Consider the following 14516-nt stretch of genomic DNA (forward strand, 5'->3'; position numbering starts at 1 on the left):
GTGTTCATAATTGTCTTTGTTTCCACAAAAAGTACAATGTGGGTCAGTTATTTCTTTATTGTGCCAATAGGTTTCCGCTTTTTCCATGTTAACGAGGCACCACTAAGTACACGAAATGCTCAATGAGCGCACAGGGCTCAAAAAACGTACAGCGCCTTGTGTAGTGCACAGAAAGCGCACTGTGCGAAAGTGCTAGCGCTGTGCTATCAAAGTGCTGGTACAGTTCTAGCCCTGCTGCACTGTGCTCAGAGAGCGCCCGGCAAACAATGCGAGGGTTGGTGAGATACCTCTCGCTCTAATTTCTCTAGTCTAGTCTAGTTGCCTCGCTTCCTCCTATAGCGATTCTGTCGAGCTGAGCTTTCACGTCCCTCACCACCGATCTCCTTCCTACCCCTCGCCTAAGATCGTCTGACGTCTTGCCTGACACCTTTCGTTGTGTTGGTGCTCTGCGGCTGCTGTCACTGTAGAAGTCAGGTTGTGTGTGTAAAAAAAACGTAAACAGTGTTGTTGGCTGATCAATTTTGGTAAGTTTTTTAATAATTAAGTTCTTAATTTTACGTAAGTAAGTGCCATTTTAGCAAAATTAAGTGGTAGAAGTCCTGCCCAATGCGTGCTGGCTCCGTCGGAAGCGTTACGTGTATGTACCGGCGTAGAAAAGTGGCGTGATGAACAACACAGCACAAGACAGCAGGTAAGTATTATCCAGCGATTATCATGATGAAGAAACATTATTTTAATAGACTATGACCTCTTTTAACTTGCAGATATAATGCAGAAACGATATGGGCCTGCCGCAGGTGTTTGCGACTGTGCGCTGTGTATGATTGTGTATGATACGGTAAGTTGTAAGTGGGCCACGAAAGAAGAAGAAGATTGTTTGGCGAAGCTAGGGATTAGGATGCTAATCATGGTGTTTTTTCCTTTTTTTGCAGCCAATTTTCCTCTATCCTGGAACGTGGGCTTACGATGAACCATTAAAGAACATCCTCCGGGAGCTGTACGGCGACGAATCGGGCTCTACCAGCACAACACGCTAGAGACCCAGCCGGCACCGGGTGCCCCGATTGCGCCGTCAGACGGTGTCGAGCGCGCTCGTTCACAACGTTCGGGGCAGGAATTCAACCCTTCGGATCTGCATTATCCGCTGCCCCACAATAGCTGCAGCAGCAACAGGACCGAACCGACCGCACTACTGATTGCGGTCAAATTTCCTGGCAGGAGAAAAACCCCACGAGTGAGTTCCTTCTAGATGCACTATCGCTACATCTAGATCTGTTGTTTTATCTTCCCTCTAAAGCAAATGTTTTATATTCCCTCAGGTGTATCGATTTCATCGACGGCCGCTCGCTGACGGCACCAACATGCCACTGAATAACCCCGGAAACACGACAAGCACTCATCCAGCGGCAAATTGTTAACATCAATCCTCTTCCGCACATCTACACGACATCATGATAATAGTATTATTGTGTAAATTGTAAAAAAAAATTACGTTAATGAGTTAAGATTAATCTTAAGTGCGCTTTAAGGCATACATCGATATGCCTAATTTTAGGTTAAGTGTTTTGAAATGCGCGTGTGTGCGAAGGGTCGAAATGAGCGCTAAGCAAACTAAGCGGCCGCGTAGGGCCCCGTGGTCTTGAGGGGCCTCAAAAATGGAACCCACCCCTCGCTCGCTAGTAAAATTTACATTTGTGCTTGTAAACCTACATTTATGAGACTGCCTCCACTCGTATGTGCGGGTTTTATACAACATTTAAGATAAATAAATCTAGTTTATATTCTCATAAAACACTACGCATTGTTAAAGGGGGAATAAACATGATGACATATAGTTAGTTTGTTAGAAGGTTTCTATGCACGTTCACTAGAGGATTTTGTTTGGATATTTACGGACTGCATTTCGATTACATTGGTTTAACCTGGTGGATCTGGTAGCTTGTAGCGCACCATACTCGCCTGTCCGCGATGGGTAGGCCATGTCATACCCCTGGTACTGAACGATCCAGCCCTTAGTCGTTCGCAAGGACAGACAAAAGGAAGCTGTGCATGGTGTGTCAAATAATGTGTAGCAGATGGTATAAGATGGGTACCTGCGGGTGAGAGAGTCCGTTTCTAACGTTTTATTATCAGTTGGTGACACGTTCAAATGGATGTGCGCAGATCACGGCCCGATCCTGGGGGCTCACCGTTGAAAAGGGCGCTGTCAGCGTGTGATGTCCTCAATGAGGATCTTGACACGGAACCGAGAGTGGCCATTCTCTCCCTCTAGCCCCCCCCCCCTCCTCATGTGTTTTTGTATGTGGCTTTCTTCTTCTTCTTCCTGATGTAGGTGGCTTTATAGTCATGTTTTAAAAGAAATAAACCAAAGAGCTGTTGAACGACGTTTATGCGTTGTTTTGTCGCACATTTTGTGTTATTTTTATGCGGACACGGAAAGACAAATGAACTGAATGCATTTCAGATGTAAGGGTTGTAAATAAAGGATACATACAGTGGCGGATTAAGGGTATCGGGGGCCCTAGCCGGTAAGACGAATTGAGGCCCCCTGTAAATGGTAAATGGTGGGCCGGGAGGAGGGGGGGAGTGTTAGCGGCATTAAACTGGCTATTGGGAGTTTGAACGCCGTCGGGGGGCCCTACGATCATCAGTCACAGGCTCTAAAATTGATTCGCCAGCCCCGGGGCCCCAACGTCCATCCTTCCGGGGGCCCTTGTCGCTAGTACTCTGTCCATACGGCATACTATAGAATGGCGATCTACGGGGCCCCTTAATCGGCGGGGCCCCAGGCGACCGCCTAGTCCGCCTACCGTTAGATCCGCCACTGGATGAGGATGATAATATCATGCCCGTCATAGGTTCAAGCCTCATATAGACGGTCCCCTCGTAGTAAGGACTGGCCAGCCGGATGTGTGGTACTAAAAAGACACAAAAGCTAGCATTGGCTGGCATGACCAGGTATATGGATACGGCAAATAGAAGAAGAAGAAACAGGAAAATGGAAAGCAGCAGTCTGTAGAAGCTTCGGTTGAGACCTTTGCTGTTAAAGAAGAGGGAAATGTCGTTGCATGTGGATGGAATGATGAGATTGTGGGTGGTTCGTGTGATGAATGGTTGGGAGCGGAGATGAATGAATTGGCGAAGCCAGTTTACCTCTTTCCATGCGTTGTATGAGGAATCAATGAAAATAGTCAAATGGTATTGAAGTATGGGTCAATTTTCGGGAATATCAGGAAAGAAAAAAATGCGACATTTTTTAACACATGAGTACATTATCTCATATGGCCGTTAAAACCAGCATACATCGGGTTGAGATCAACATTGGAGAATCACACGTGATAAAAAATCAAATTTCCGGTACGGAATTATTCCTTCACTTTCGCTCGTTTGAAATTGGCTTCATAACCGTTGATCGACATGGCGATCAAATGGCCACATCAGAAACGGCACGGAACGGCAACCACCAGCATAGCACAAATATTGCTTCAACACCAGAATTGATCGGCTCTCGCATCGTCAAGGTCACAGGTAAAACCAAATACACTACATATATATGTACCAATCGCCAATTCAGAGATACAACTACAACCCTACCATATACCAGTATCAGCTGATGATCAATCGCACACAAGCGAGCGGCGCGCGCAAATAAGAGGAAGGGGCCTGAAGGAAGAGAGGACAGGGGAAGGCACCGGGAGAGAGAGTGTGTGTGGTCAAAATTTTTGGCCATTTAAATTTTGTCCACCAACACCGTTGCATTTCGGAGCTTTTTTCTTGCCAGAAAGAGATAGCCATACACTTGACATACAGCTGTCTCGCTCATATGACATTTCCAAGGCTCGCAAGCTCTTTAATGCGAGGGCTCTGGAGCAGTGAACTTGTATGGCGTGCGAGCCCTCGCGCGCCCTCGCAAATCGCTGTCACTTGCACTGCGGGCGTACTTTGCGAAAGTACTAGCACTGTGCACTTCCACACTGCTCAGACCCGCTGTGCAAAGCGACGGAAGAAATCATGGCGTTCGGAGAATTTTATCATGCCTTCCTTTTCTCTCCAACGGCAAATTTATCAAGCAGCTCGTCGAACTACCAGTCCCTGGCTCCGCCCCATACCCCTCGCCTGAGCGCGCTGTGACAGCTATCGATGTATTGGTGTTTCAGACTGCCAATTGCTGTCAGCTGTCGTCCGTGCTTTTTTTCTCCCTATCTCTTTCTCGCGTGTTGTCAATGTGAAGCGTGGAGAAAGGAACCGTTGTGAAATGAAAACAAACGATAACAGCACTTCAACCAGTGCACATCTTCGCAACCTTCGCAAAGTGTTTATATTAAAAGAGTGAAAATGGAACGTAATCCAGATAAAAAGAGTGGCTTTGTGTACCATGCAGCTAAACGGGCATATAAGCAGCGTTTGGAGGCCTGCCGACTGTGTTTGAGTACTTGAACGGTTATGAGTGAGGTGAATGTAACGAGCAGTGTTGTTAAATGTTCTACAAGTCTATATTACAGAAAACCAAGCCGATGATGCTGAGCCATCGTACATGGAAGCCCGTTCCGAGCTGTTTTACAGACAATGATGCTCCGCTTAGCGACAGCGAGGAGGATAGCATGGCCGACGCAAGCATCGGTGCAGCAAGTCACGTCGAAGACATCCAGGTGGTCCATGACCACCACCCGCTGCGCAAATTCGAGCAGTTTCCAGCGCAGAAAATGTACCAAATTCTGCGCTGGCCAGCGCAGATTTTTTCCCGATCCCCGCGCTGGACTTCAGCGATTCCTGCGCTGGGTCGAGCAAGTTTAGCGCCATCTGTTGGCGAAATGGACGAACTATTTATGGCGGAGCAAAAAAAAAACGGTCAAAAAATTTAAAAATATTGGCGCCCATTTTTTCGTCCGCTTCGTCTCCCTCCCTCACCCTGCCCTGCCTTACTTGCGCTTCTGCCCGTGCCTTCCGCCGCCAGCTGATTGGCTGTTGCGGTGTATGCGTTGATACTCATATGTGCATTGCGGTTGTGTATTGCTATTGGTGGGTGTTAGCATTTATTAATTTGTGTGTGGCCTTGAGACGCTGTGGGAGAAGCTGCATTGGGATTCAAAGTGTTATCGGTGTATTGATCGTTTATTTTATTTCGTGCCGCTGCTGATGAGACCATTCGATGCCCTTGCCAGTTGAGGGTGAAGAAGCCTATTTAAAGCAAGCGTAGGAGAACGTCTAACACTAATCTAATATTTTTTAATTTGAACATGTTTGATGCTTCAACGACCTTCGAAGCATCATGAAGCACAGTGTATAGTGACTATAAAATATTTTTTTTAATGTGCCGAAATCTGTCTCGCGTTTACGGGTCTCGTCACACACACGCACACACACAGCGCGGGGAAAGTGACCGTCCACTCTATCATGTCGCGATTCCCCACCCCGCCCGGCGCTAGGGATGAGGATGCTACAAGAAAGCTGAACGTGCGTGTGTGTGTGTGTGTGTGTGTGTGTGTGTGTGTGTGTGTGTGTGTGTGTGTGTGTGTGTGTGTGTGTTTGTGTGTGTGTGTGTGTGTGTGTGTGTGTGTGTGAGTTTGCGCGCGCGTGTTTGTGTGTTTGTGTGTGTGTGCGTTTGGAAACCCCAAACCTATTTGATTCTGATGCGTACATTTTCATCCACTGCGGCTACAAAATACCACGCATTTTCGATCTCGCTACCTGAGAGACAACACAACCATTGGCATTGGCATCTTTGCGATCGGCTCTGCTGTTGGGGGTATCAAAAAGACACACGATCTAAGCAAACGTGCGTGTGATATGTTGCACATTTATTTCTAATTCAGCTAGCGGACGCAAGTGGAAACAACATTTTGAATTGAATGCATACAAAAGAGAATTGTTTATTACGGTGCTGCACATGTCCGTCCAGAATGAGATGGCTTGTTGGTTTGGAGTAGTTATCATGACGCCGATTGACCGGCAATGCCTTGGAATGAGTTCGGATCGGTAGGTTAATGTGTTGGTCAGTTGCATTCCATTGATTTGTCACACCACCGCGAGACACCCGGCAGCAACAAAGTCAAGACAAACTCTTCCCCGGGTGTGGACTGTTATGCTAAATTCTTCTTCTTATTATTATTGCTATAGGATTATTGCTTATAGGATTGATGGCGGATACGCGCTCCTATCCAGCGTGCAACTTGCATACTGCTGTAATATTCGGATCAGGTTGCAATTGTTAGAGCAGCGGTGCAGAAGGATTAAACATCACTCGCGAGGTCAATTCGTCAAAAACAAAGCATTAGTTTTGGATGATCACTGGGAGCCATCAGGGCTCCAGGTAACGAGTGGACACAATGAATTAATTTAACATATTTGTGTTGTTTGTGCGAATTACGATAAGACTTGAACGGCTCCACTGAACCGTGTCACTGTGCGTAATGTGTGTAACTGAGCAGCACTCGGTCTCATCTTACATCTTTATTTATACGATTCATTTCCTTTTAGTTAGATTTGGTTTTACTTTACTTTCTATTTTGTGTCAATTATGCTGAATGTCAAGTTTTGAGTTTACATATGGTTGTGCTTATTATGTAAGGTCAGTTCTGGGTTCTGACGCTTACGCGGTGTTTTGTTTCCTACGCTTACGGTTCTGTTTGTACACACGAGGCACGGTGTCTCCTATTTCATTATTTATTAACTGTTGGTTGCTATTATGTAATGCTGTGTTTTTACGCTTTACCCACTTGAAGCGTTTTGTGCTGGGTAAGGTTTTTTCGCACCTCCGGGGTTGTGTGTCGCTTGTGTGTTTTCTAAGTGTTTTTGGATAAGGGTTTTTCTGCTGACTTACAATTCCTGACGTAAGGTTATTTATGTGGTTTGGGTTGTGTTGGTATCTTGAGTGGTTGGAATTTGGTCTTTTTGTGTGTTGTGTTGTGTTGACAATTTTGTGTTTATTAAGTGTAATAAGAAAGGTGTGTGAACTGATTGAAAACAGTATAGCATGTGCATGTGCATGCTACACCTCCTCCCTTTAATAGAATAACGTAATGAATTACAATGATTGAAGTTATTCTCCTGTGTACTTAATTAATCTATTTTTGTGTACTGTAGAGATTTTCTTTGTTGTATTATTTTGTATTACGCAATTAGGCCCTTGGTCACTTACTACTGTGAAAGGTCCAATGTAGACTGGATCTAATTTTTTCCTTTTTTCATTTTCCAAATATACCTGATCTCCTAAGTTTATAATAAGTGGTACTGTATCTTTATTTAAGGTTTGCTGTCTTTTAATTTTTGCTTTTATCAAATTTTCTCTGGCAATTTCGTTTGATTTTTGGAGTTTATATTTCATTTCGAAATAATATTGGTCAATATTATAAACTGGTTCAATTTTTGTTTTAAATATATCTTGTGGTAAATTCGCTTTTCTACCAAATACTAGTTCGTATGGTGTGTAGTTTGTGTCTGAGTGTTCTGTTGTATTGTAAACAAATTCGTAAAATTTTGTCCAATCGTCCCAGTCATCATGATGTTCGTTTGTATAGCTTCTTAGGTATTCTTTTAGACATCTATGATTTCTCTCTAATGATCCTATTGTCTGTGGGTGGTAAGCTGTGCTAAAAGTTTGTTTGATTTTTAAAATTTCTGAGATTTTGTGTAATATTTCATTGTTATATTCTAGTCCTTGATCTGATTTTAATTCTATAAATGTTCCGAATGTAAGGATGAAGTTTTCTACCAATGCCTTGGCTATAGTGTTTGCTTCTTTGTTATGGATAGGTATTACTACGATATATTTCGTTAAGTCACATTGTATGGTTATTGCATACCTGTTGTTTTTGTTAGTTTTTGTTAGAGGTCCTACTGTGTCGATTGAAATTATGTTAAATGGTTTTGTCGGTGTTGTAGTTACAACTGTTTTTTCTTTAGTATGTCTAGTCGTCTTATTGACTATGCATGCTTTACAATTTCGTACGTATTTCTTGATATCATCTTTCATATTTTTCCATTTATATTTTTCCCTTATTTTCTGGTACAGTCTGTACTGGCCTATATGTCCTCCCGAAGGGGTCATATGATAATCTGAAATTATTCTCAGCCTATCTTTTTCTGTTGTTATCCATCTAGTTGGAGTAAACAGGATTATTTCAAACATGGTAATGGCTCTGTTGGCTATTTCCTTAATAGTTTGTTGGCAATATTCTTGGAATAAATGATCTTCTTCTGACCATGCTAGCTTATTTCTTCCATATTGTTTCGCGATTTTGCACATTTCTAGAAGAGCAAACTCTAATGCTTGACTTCCATTTACATCATTTCTCAAAAGAAAATTTCCTAGTGCTTTACTATATGAATGGTTGTATATTATGAATTCAACGTTGTTCTTATTTCTCTGCGTACCTATTTTTAGTACCTTTCTCACTTCTAAAGGTCTATCTGTTTTCCACATCGCGGGGTGATCAGTCCCTGTTGTTGCGATTGGTTCGTCTTTGTTTATATCAGTTTTCTCGTTATTTTCCTTAACCATGGCTCTTGTATTAACCATTAAAATCGTTTTGGATTTTGGTATTGATGCTTTTAGGTCATCTGAGTTAAGGATTATTCTTGATAGTGCGTCTGCCGCAACATTAGCTTTACCTGCTAAATATTCTATTTCAAAGTCAAATTCTTCTAAATCTAGTCTCATTCTAGTAAGCTTAGAAGTAGGATTTTTCATACCAAATAAGTATGCTAATGGTCTATGATCTGTTCTAACTATAAATTTTTGTCCATATACATAAGGTTTAAAATAATTAATTGCCCAATGTATAGCTGTAAGTTCTTTCTCGATAATTGGCTTATTCTTTTCCCCTGGTGTAAAACTTTTACTCGCAAATGCGACTGGCAAATCGTTTCCATCTGTTATTTGTGATAACACTGCACCACATGCCATATCCGATGCGTCTGTCGTAATTATGAATTGCTTTTTAAAATCTGGATATTGTAAAATTGTGGGTGAGAGTAAGCTTTGTTTCAATGTATCAAAAGCTGCTTGACATTCTGAAGTCCATGCAAACTTAACGTCTTTCTTAATCAAATTATTAATTGGTTTAGCTATCTTAGCAAAATTCTGTACAAATTTACGATAATAATTACAAAATGCGACAAAACGTCTTGCTTCATCAGCATTAGTAGGAATCGGGAATTTTTTAATTGTGTCAAACTTCGCGTCGTCCGGATAAATTCCTTTATCTGTTATTTTATGACCTAAGTACGTTACTTCTGTTTTGAAGAAACAACATTTTTCTGCATTTAGTTTAAGGTTATATTTTCTTAGCCTATCAAAAACTTTACCTAAATTACTGATATGATGCCGTGCACTGCATCCAGTAACTATAATATCATCTATATATACAAATGCTAGCTCTGGTGTTAAACCAGCCATAGCGATAGCCATCATTCTTTGAAAGCTGTTTGGGCTAATGTTGAGTCCAAATGGCATTCTTGTAAACTGATAGTGGCCTGTAGGTGTCGAAAAAGCTGTGTATTTTCTCGAATTTTTATCAAGTTTGATTTGATGAAACCCTGACATCAAATCCAATGTGCTGAAATATTTGGCTCTTCCTAGCTGATCTAGTATCGTGTCTATGCGAGGTAAAGGGAATTTGTCTGGTAAAATTTTCTTGTTCAATTGCCGAAAATCCACTACTAAACGCCATATCTTTTTTCCTTCACCTGACTTCTTCGGTACTAATAGTATCGGTGAATTATATGATGAAACAGAATGTTCTATAATGTTATTTTTCAACATCTTTTCTACCTGTGATTGCATTTCCTCTGTTTGTGAATGTATTTGTTTATAATTTGGTATATAAGAAGGAATATTATCTTTTAATGAAATTTCCTGGGTATAAAAATTGTTAGTAGAGACCGGTTCATCTTCTAAACAAAATATATCCGAGAATTTTGTGATAAGATTTTCTAACTCTTCTCTTGCTATTTGTGGAATATTTTCTATATGGATTTTGTTATGAATTTTCTGAATTCGTTCCTTAGATGTGTCCAGTTTCTTCTGTAATTGCTCATACTCTCTTAATGGTTCAACTTCTGGTGTATAAGATTTTATGTTAAAAGAAACATCTTTATCTGTGGTATTAATGAATTTGATATACTGATTACGTTTTGAGACTATTGTGTTTCCGCAAAATACCCCTGGTTGGATTTCTTGTGATAAGATGATTGAATCTTCTGTCAAGTTTGGTATACTTATTTTTCGTACTACTTCACTTTGTTTTGGTAAAATATAATTTCCGTTTACATTGTCTTCTATTGGGTGTGAAATCAATCCGTTATCAGATGAGAAGTATATCATCCAATTAACATAATCAACAATACATCTGTGCTTTATAAAGTCTTTTCCTAATAGTCCGTCGGAAAAAATGGATTCTACATCTTCTATTATATGAAATTCGTGCATAATGGAATAATCGCCAAAGTGAATTGTTGTCATAGCAGTTCCTAAAGTCTCTGATTCATGATCACTAGAGCTTATCAAGGTTAATTTTTTTGATGTATTGATTTTACAACCTGGTTTTAATTTACTAGCTTTAAGTACGGATACGGTTGCTCCGGTATCTATGATGAGTGTGCTATAGATTTCCTTTGTAATTTCTATTTTTACTTTAACAAAATTATCTGCATCAGGATTTATGGTTAGTATTGGGTATTTTCCGATGCTTGAGGTTGCCATAAAAAATTATTCTGTTCTTCGGCTGTTACTGTGTTATGAATAGGCGCTCGATTATTTTGTAAATTGCTATTATTTCTCTGATTGGATTGTACGTACTGATTTCTGTTGGAATTATTTTGTCGATTTTCGTGCTGATTTCTAGTGTTGTTAGAGTTGTTATTTCTGTAGTTATTATTGTTTCGGTTATTGTTATGTCCATATCTTGCGGGTGGGAACCTGGGTGGGTTTTGTGTCTGATACCTATTATTATTATTATTTGAGAATCTATTGTAATTGTTCCTTCCCTGGTAGTTGTTACCATACCCTCTATTGTTCCTAGTAGCGTTTGAATATAAAATTTTTGTCTGTTCATTCTTTCCCTTTTTTCGTTCTGTCTTCTAGTTCCAATTTTACTGCTTGTTCTATTGCTTCATGCAGGGTTTCGAATTTGCTTGATCTCATTATTATTTTGGTTTCGCCATCCTTAAGTCCATAACTCAATGCGCTAATTCCAGACTTAGTTGCTTTTTTCCTGGCTACTTCTGGTGTTATTTCTTCCGCTATGTATGCTTCTTCAAGTTGCTGCGTTAGTTTTTCTATAATGCTTCCGAAATCTTCTATTGTTCCTGTCTGTTTCGTATTATCCATTTTGGATACTACTATTTCTGGTGTTACCTTTATGCTGCATCTGTCTTGTAGTTTGTTAACTATATCTTCTATTGATTTTGGGACTTCTCCTACAACAATTCGCGCTTTACCTGTCAGAAGTCCTAATACTAGCTCTATTATTGTTTCCTTATTCTCCGGCTTCACTATTTTCTTTAATACATTTAAATTTGACACCACACTTTTTAAATCTTTCTCATTACCATCATACTTTGATATGAGAGAAGTGGTGATTTTAATTAGTTCTATAATGTCAGCCATTTTGTCAGATTTAGTCATCATACGTTCTATCTAGTATTTCATACTGATCATACGTTCTATCTAGTATTTCTATTGTTTCTAACAGCTTTTGCATATTTATGCAGCTTCATCCGTAAAAATTGCATGTGTACGGTACCTTTTTAAATACATTTGTTGTTGTTGCTGCTCACGGTGCTACGTTGTTCCCGGTGCTCGGTGAACTGCTGTCCCTTGGCCCAGGGATCTCTTCTTTCACCTGTCTGTCCGACAGTGAGCAACCGTCCATTCTTGCCTTATTCTTCTCGTCTTCCGCGTTGGGAACGGCTGTTCCAAACCATACCGCTGGTCACAGTGTTTTTACACGTTGAGGTAGGTTCTCATACGCGCATAATTGTTTTTCATAATCGCGGTCAATAGCTGCATTGGTGAACTTACGGTACTTTCCCACAGCCTTTACCTATTTTTGTGGGTCAAATAGCATATCACCTTTTTCGTATATCATTCATTCACTGTTCTCGATTCAATGTTAACGTTGCTACTTTGGTAGCGTAAGCACTTTTAAAGCGTGTTTTTGCGCTTGGTTACGAAGGTGTTTGTTTTCGCTATTTTAACAATGCACAGGGTGATTAGCAGCCCTAAAATAATGTTTAGTTTTAAATCCTGAGTCAGATGATATTCTGTATGAATATTCTGAGTTTGAACTATTGTGAGATCATGGTCTCCTTTTATATTTGTTTCAGGTTTTGCAGCCTTGCCTCCCATTTTGAAAATGATTGGTTTTCACTCGTAGTTCACTATTGTTGGTAATAAATCACTTTCCAAGTCTTTTCAGAAGCACTTGCGATTTTTATAAAACGTTTCCACTTTGCACTTTTTGTCCGTGTTTGAGGTTTCATTCGTCACTTTTTTTTGCACATCCGAAGATTACAGTTTAAAAGTCACGGTCGCCATGTAATATTCGGATCAGGTTGCAATTGTTAGAGCAGCGGTGCAGAAGGATTAAACATCACTCGCGAGGTCAATTCGTCAAAAACAAAGCATTAGTTTCGGATGATCACTGGGAGCCATCAGGGCTCCAGGTAACGAGTGGACACAATGAATTAATTTAACATATTTGTGTTGTTTGTGCGAATTACGATAAGACTTGAACGGCTCCACTGAACCGTGTCACTGTGCGTACTGTGTGTAACTGAGCAGCCCTCGGTCTCATCTTACCTCTTTATTTATACGATTCATTTCCTTTTAGTTAGATTTGGTTTTACTTTACTTTCTATTTTGTGTCAATTATGCTGAATGTCAAGTTTTGAGTTTACATATGGTTGTGCTTATTATGTAAGGTCAGTTCTGGGTTCTGACGCTTACGCGGTGTTTTGTTTCCTACGCTTACGGTTCTGTTTGTACACACGAGGTACGGTGTCTCCTATTTCATTATTTATTAACTGTTGGTTGCCATTATGTAATGCTGTGTTTTTACGCTTTACCCACTTGAAGCGTTTTGTGCTGGGTAAGGTTTTTTCGCACCTCCGGGGTTGTGTGTCGCTTGTGTGTTTTCTAAGTGTTTTTGGATAAGGGTTTTTCTGCTGACTTACAATTCCTGACGTAAGGTTATTTATGTGGTTTGGGTTGTGTTGGTATCTTGAGTGGTTGGAATTTGGTCTTTTTGTGTGTTGTGTTGTGTTGACAATTTTGTGTTTATTAAGTGTAATAAGAAATGTGTGTGAACTGATTGAAAACAGTATAGCATGTGCATGTGCATGCTACACTACCACACTGTCTCCTGCCCGGTGCATACGCAGGAGGCAGGGGGAAGGATGCACCTCCACTATACAAAAATCACCGTCATGAACTAGCGGTGAACTGAGCGGGGAGGACCTAACGGTAGGCGGACTGGGCGGTGAAGATCACTAATCTGTAGTATGCCGTATGTCTACAAGTAGATAGAATATTAGCGACAAGGGCCCCGGATGGTCGTTGGGGCTCCGTGGCTGGAGAACCATTTGCACCTCCCCCCCCCCCCTTCCCCATGCCGGCAACAATTTTAGGGCCTGTGACTGATGATAGTAGGGGTCCCATGGCAACCGCCCTCCCCCCTCCCTCCAACGCCAGCAATTTAAGTATACTGTTCAATCTCCCAACAGCTGTGTGCCAGTACCCCCTCCTCCCGGTCATCAGTTACCATTTACAGGGCCCTTAATTCGTCTTTCCGCCTTTCATGAACACCTTCCTTTCTTTGACCGATGGATCATAACATTCCGGAAGAAAATACATTTGGCGACAGGTTTGCACACACACGCAGGCTCAAACCGATGCGCAGACAGCTCAGCATATCTGTGTAATCTACACCATACGAAAGCAAAAGCTTAGTGTAACAAAGTTATTCACACGTTCAGTTCGATGGCAGGCCCCAGGGACTGCCAGTAAACTTTCCAATATGCCGGTTTCACAATCAGCTTGCGTTCTAGATACCGGCGGAATGAAAAGTTGATGAAAATCAGCGCCGGGCTGGATGTGTTAATGCGAATTAGAGTTTTGCGCGTTGCACAGCAAACCCTCCAGCGTAAACTAGCGATTCCTTAGTCATTTTTATATTGCAGTGTTTGAACTCAGTGCTATTTTTTGGTTTGATTTGTGAAAATGCAACTTGATCGCCGCAATTTTTGTTTACGGCAATTTTAGGCGACACAACAGCTCGCGAGCATTGACCACACGCGAGAAAGAGATGGCGCTATGGAGCGAAAAAGCACGGACGACGGCTGACAGCGATTGGTCGTCTGACGCACCAACACATCCAAACCTTCGACAGCGCGCTCAGGCGAGGGGTATGAGGCGGAGCCAGGGACGGGAAGCTCGACGAGCTGCTTGACAAATTTGCCGTTGGAGGGAAAAAGAAGGCATGACAAAATTCTCAGAACGCCATGATTTCTTCCGT

The 14516-nt window shown here is 41.4% G+C and overlaps 1 long non-coding RNA gene across 1 annotated transcript; it reads left to right on the top strand.

The window, feature by feature from the left end:
- The first annotated feature begins 259 nt into the window (after positions 1-259).
- On the top strand, positions 260-1792 carry LOC120956589 (uncharacterized). Its single transcript, XR_005751862.2, has 4 exons — positions 260-691; positions 765-838; positions 933-1234; positions 1320-1792. It is a non-coding gene; the product is annotated as an uncharacterized LOC120956589 (long non-coding RNA).
- Positions 1793-14516: the final 12724 nt, after the last annotated feature.

The sequence above is a fragment of the Anopheles coluzzii genome, chromosome 2 (genome assembly GCF_943734685.1).
Source record: "Anopheles coluzzii chromosome 2, AcolN3, whole genome shotgun sequence".
Lineage (NCBI taxonomy): Eukaryota > Metazoa > Arthropoda > Insecta > Diptera > Culicidae > Anopheles > Anopheles coluzzii.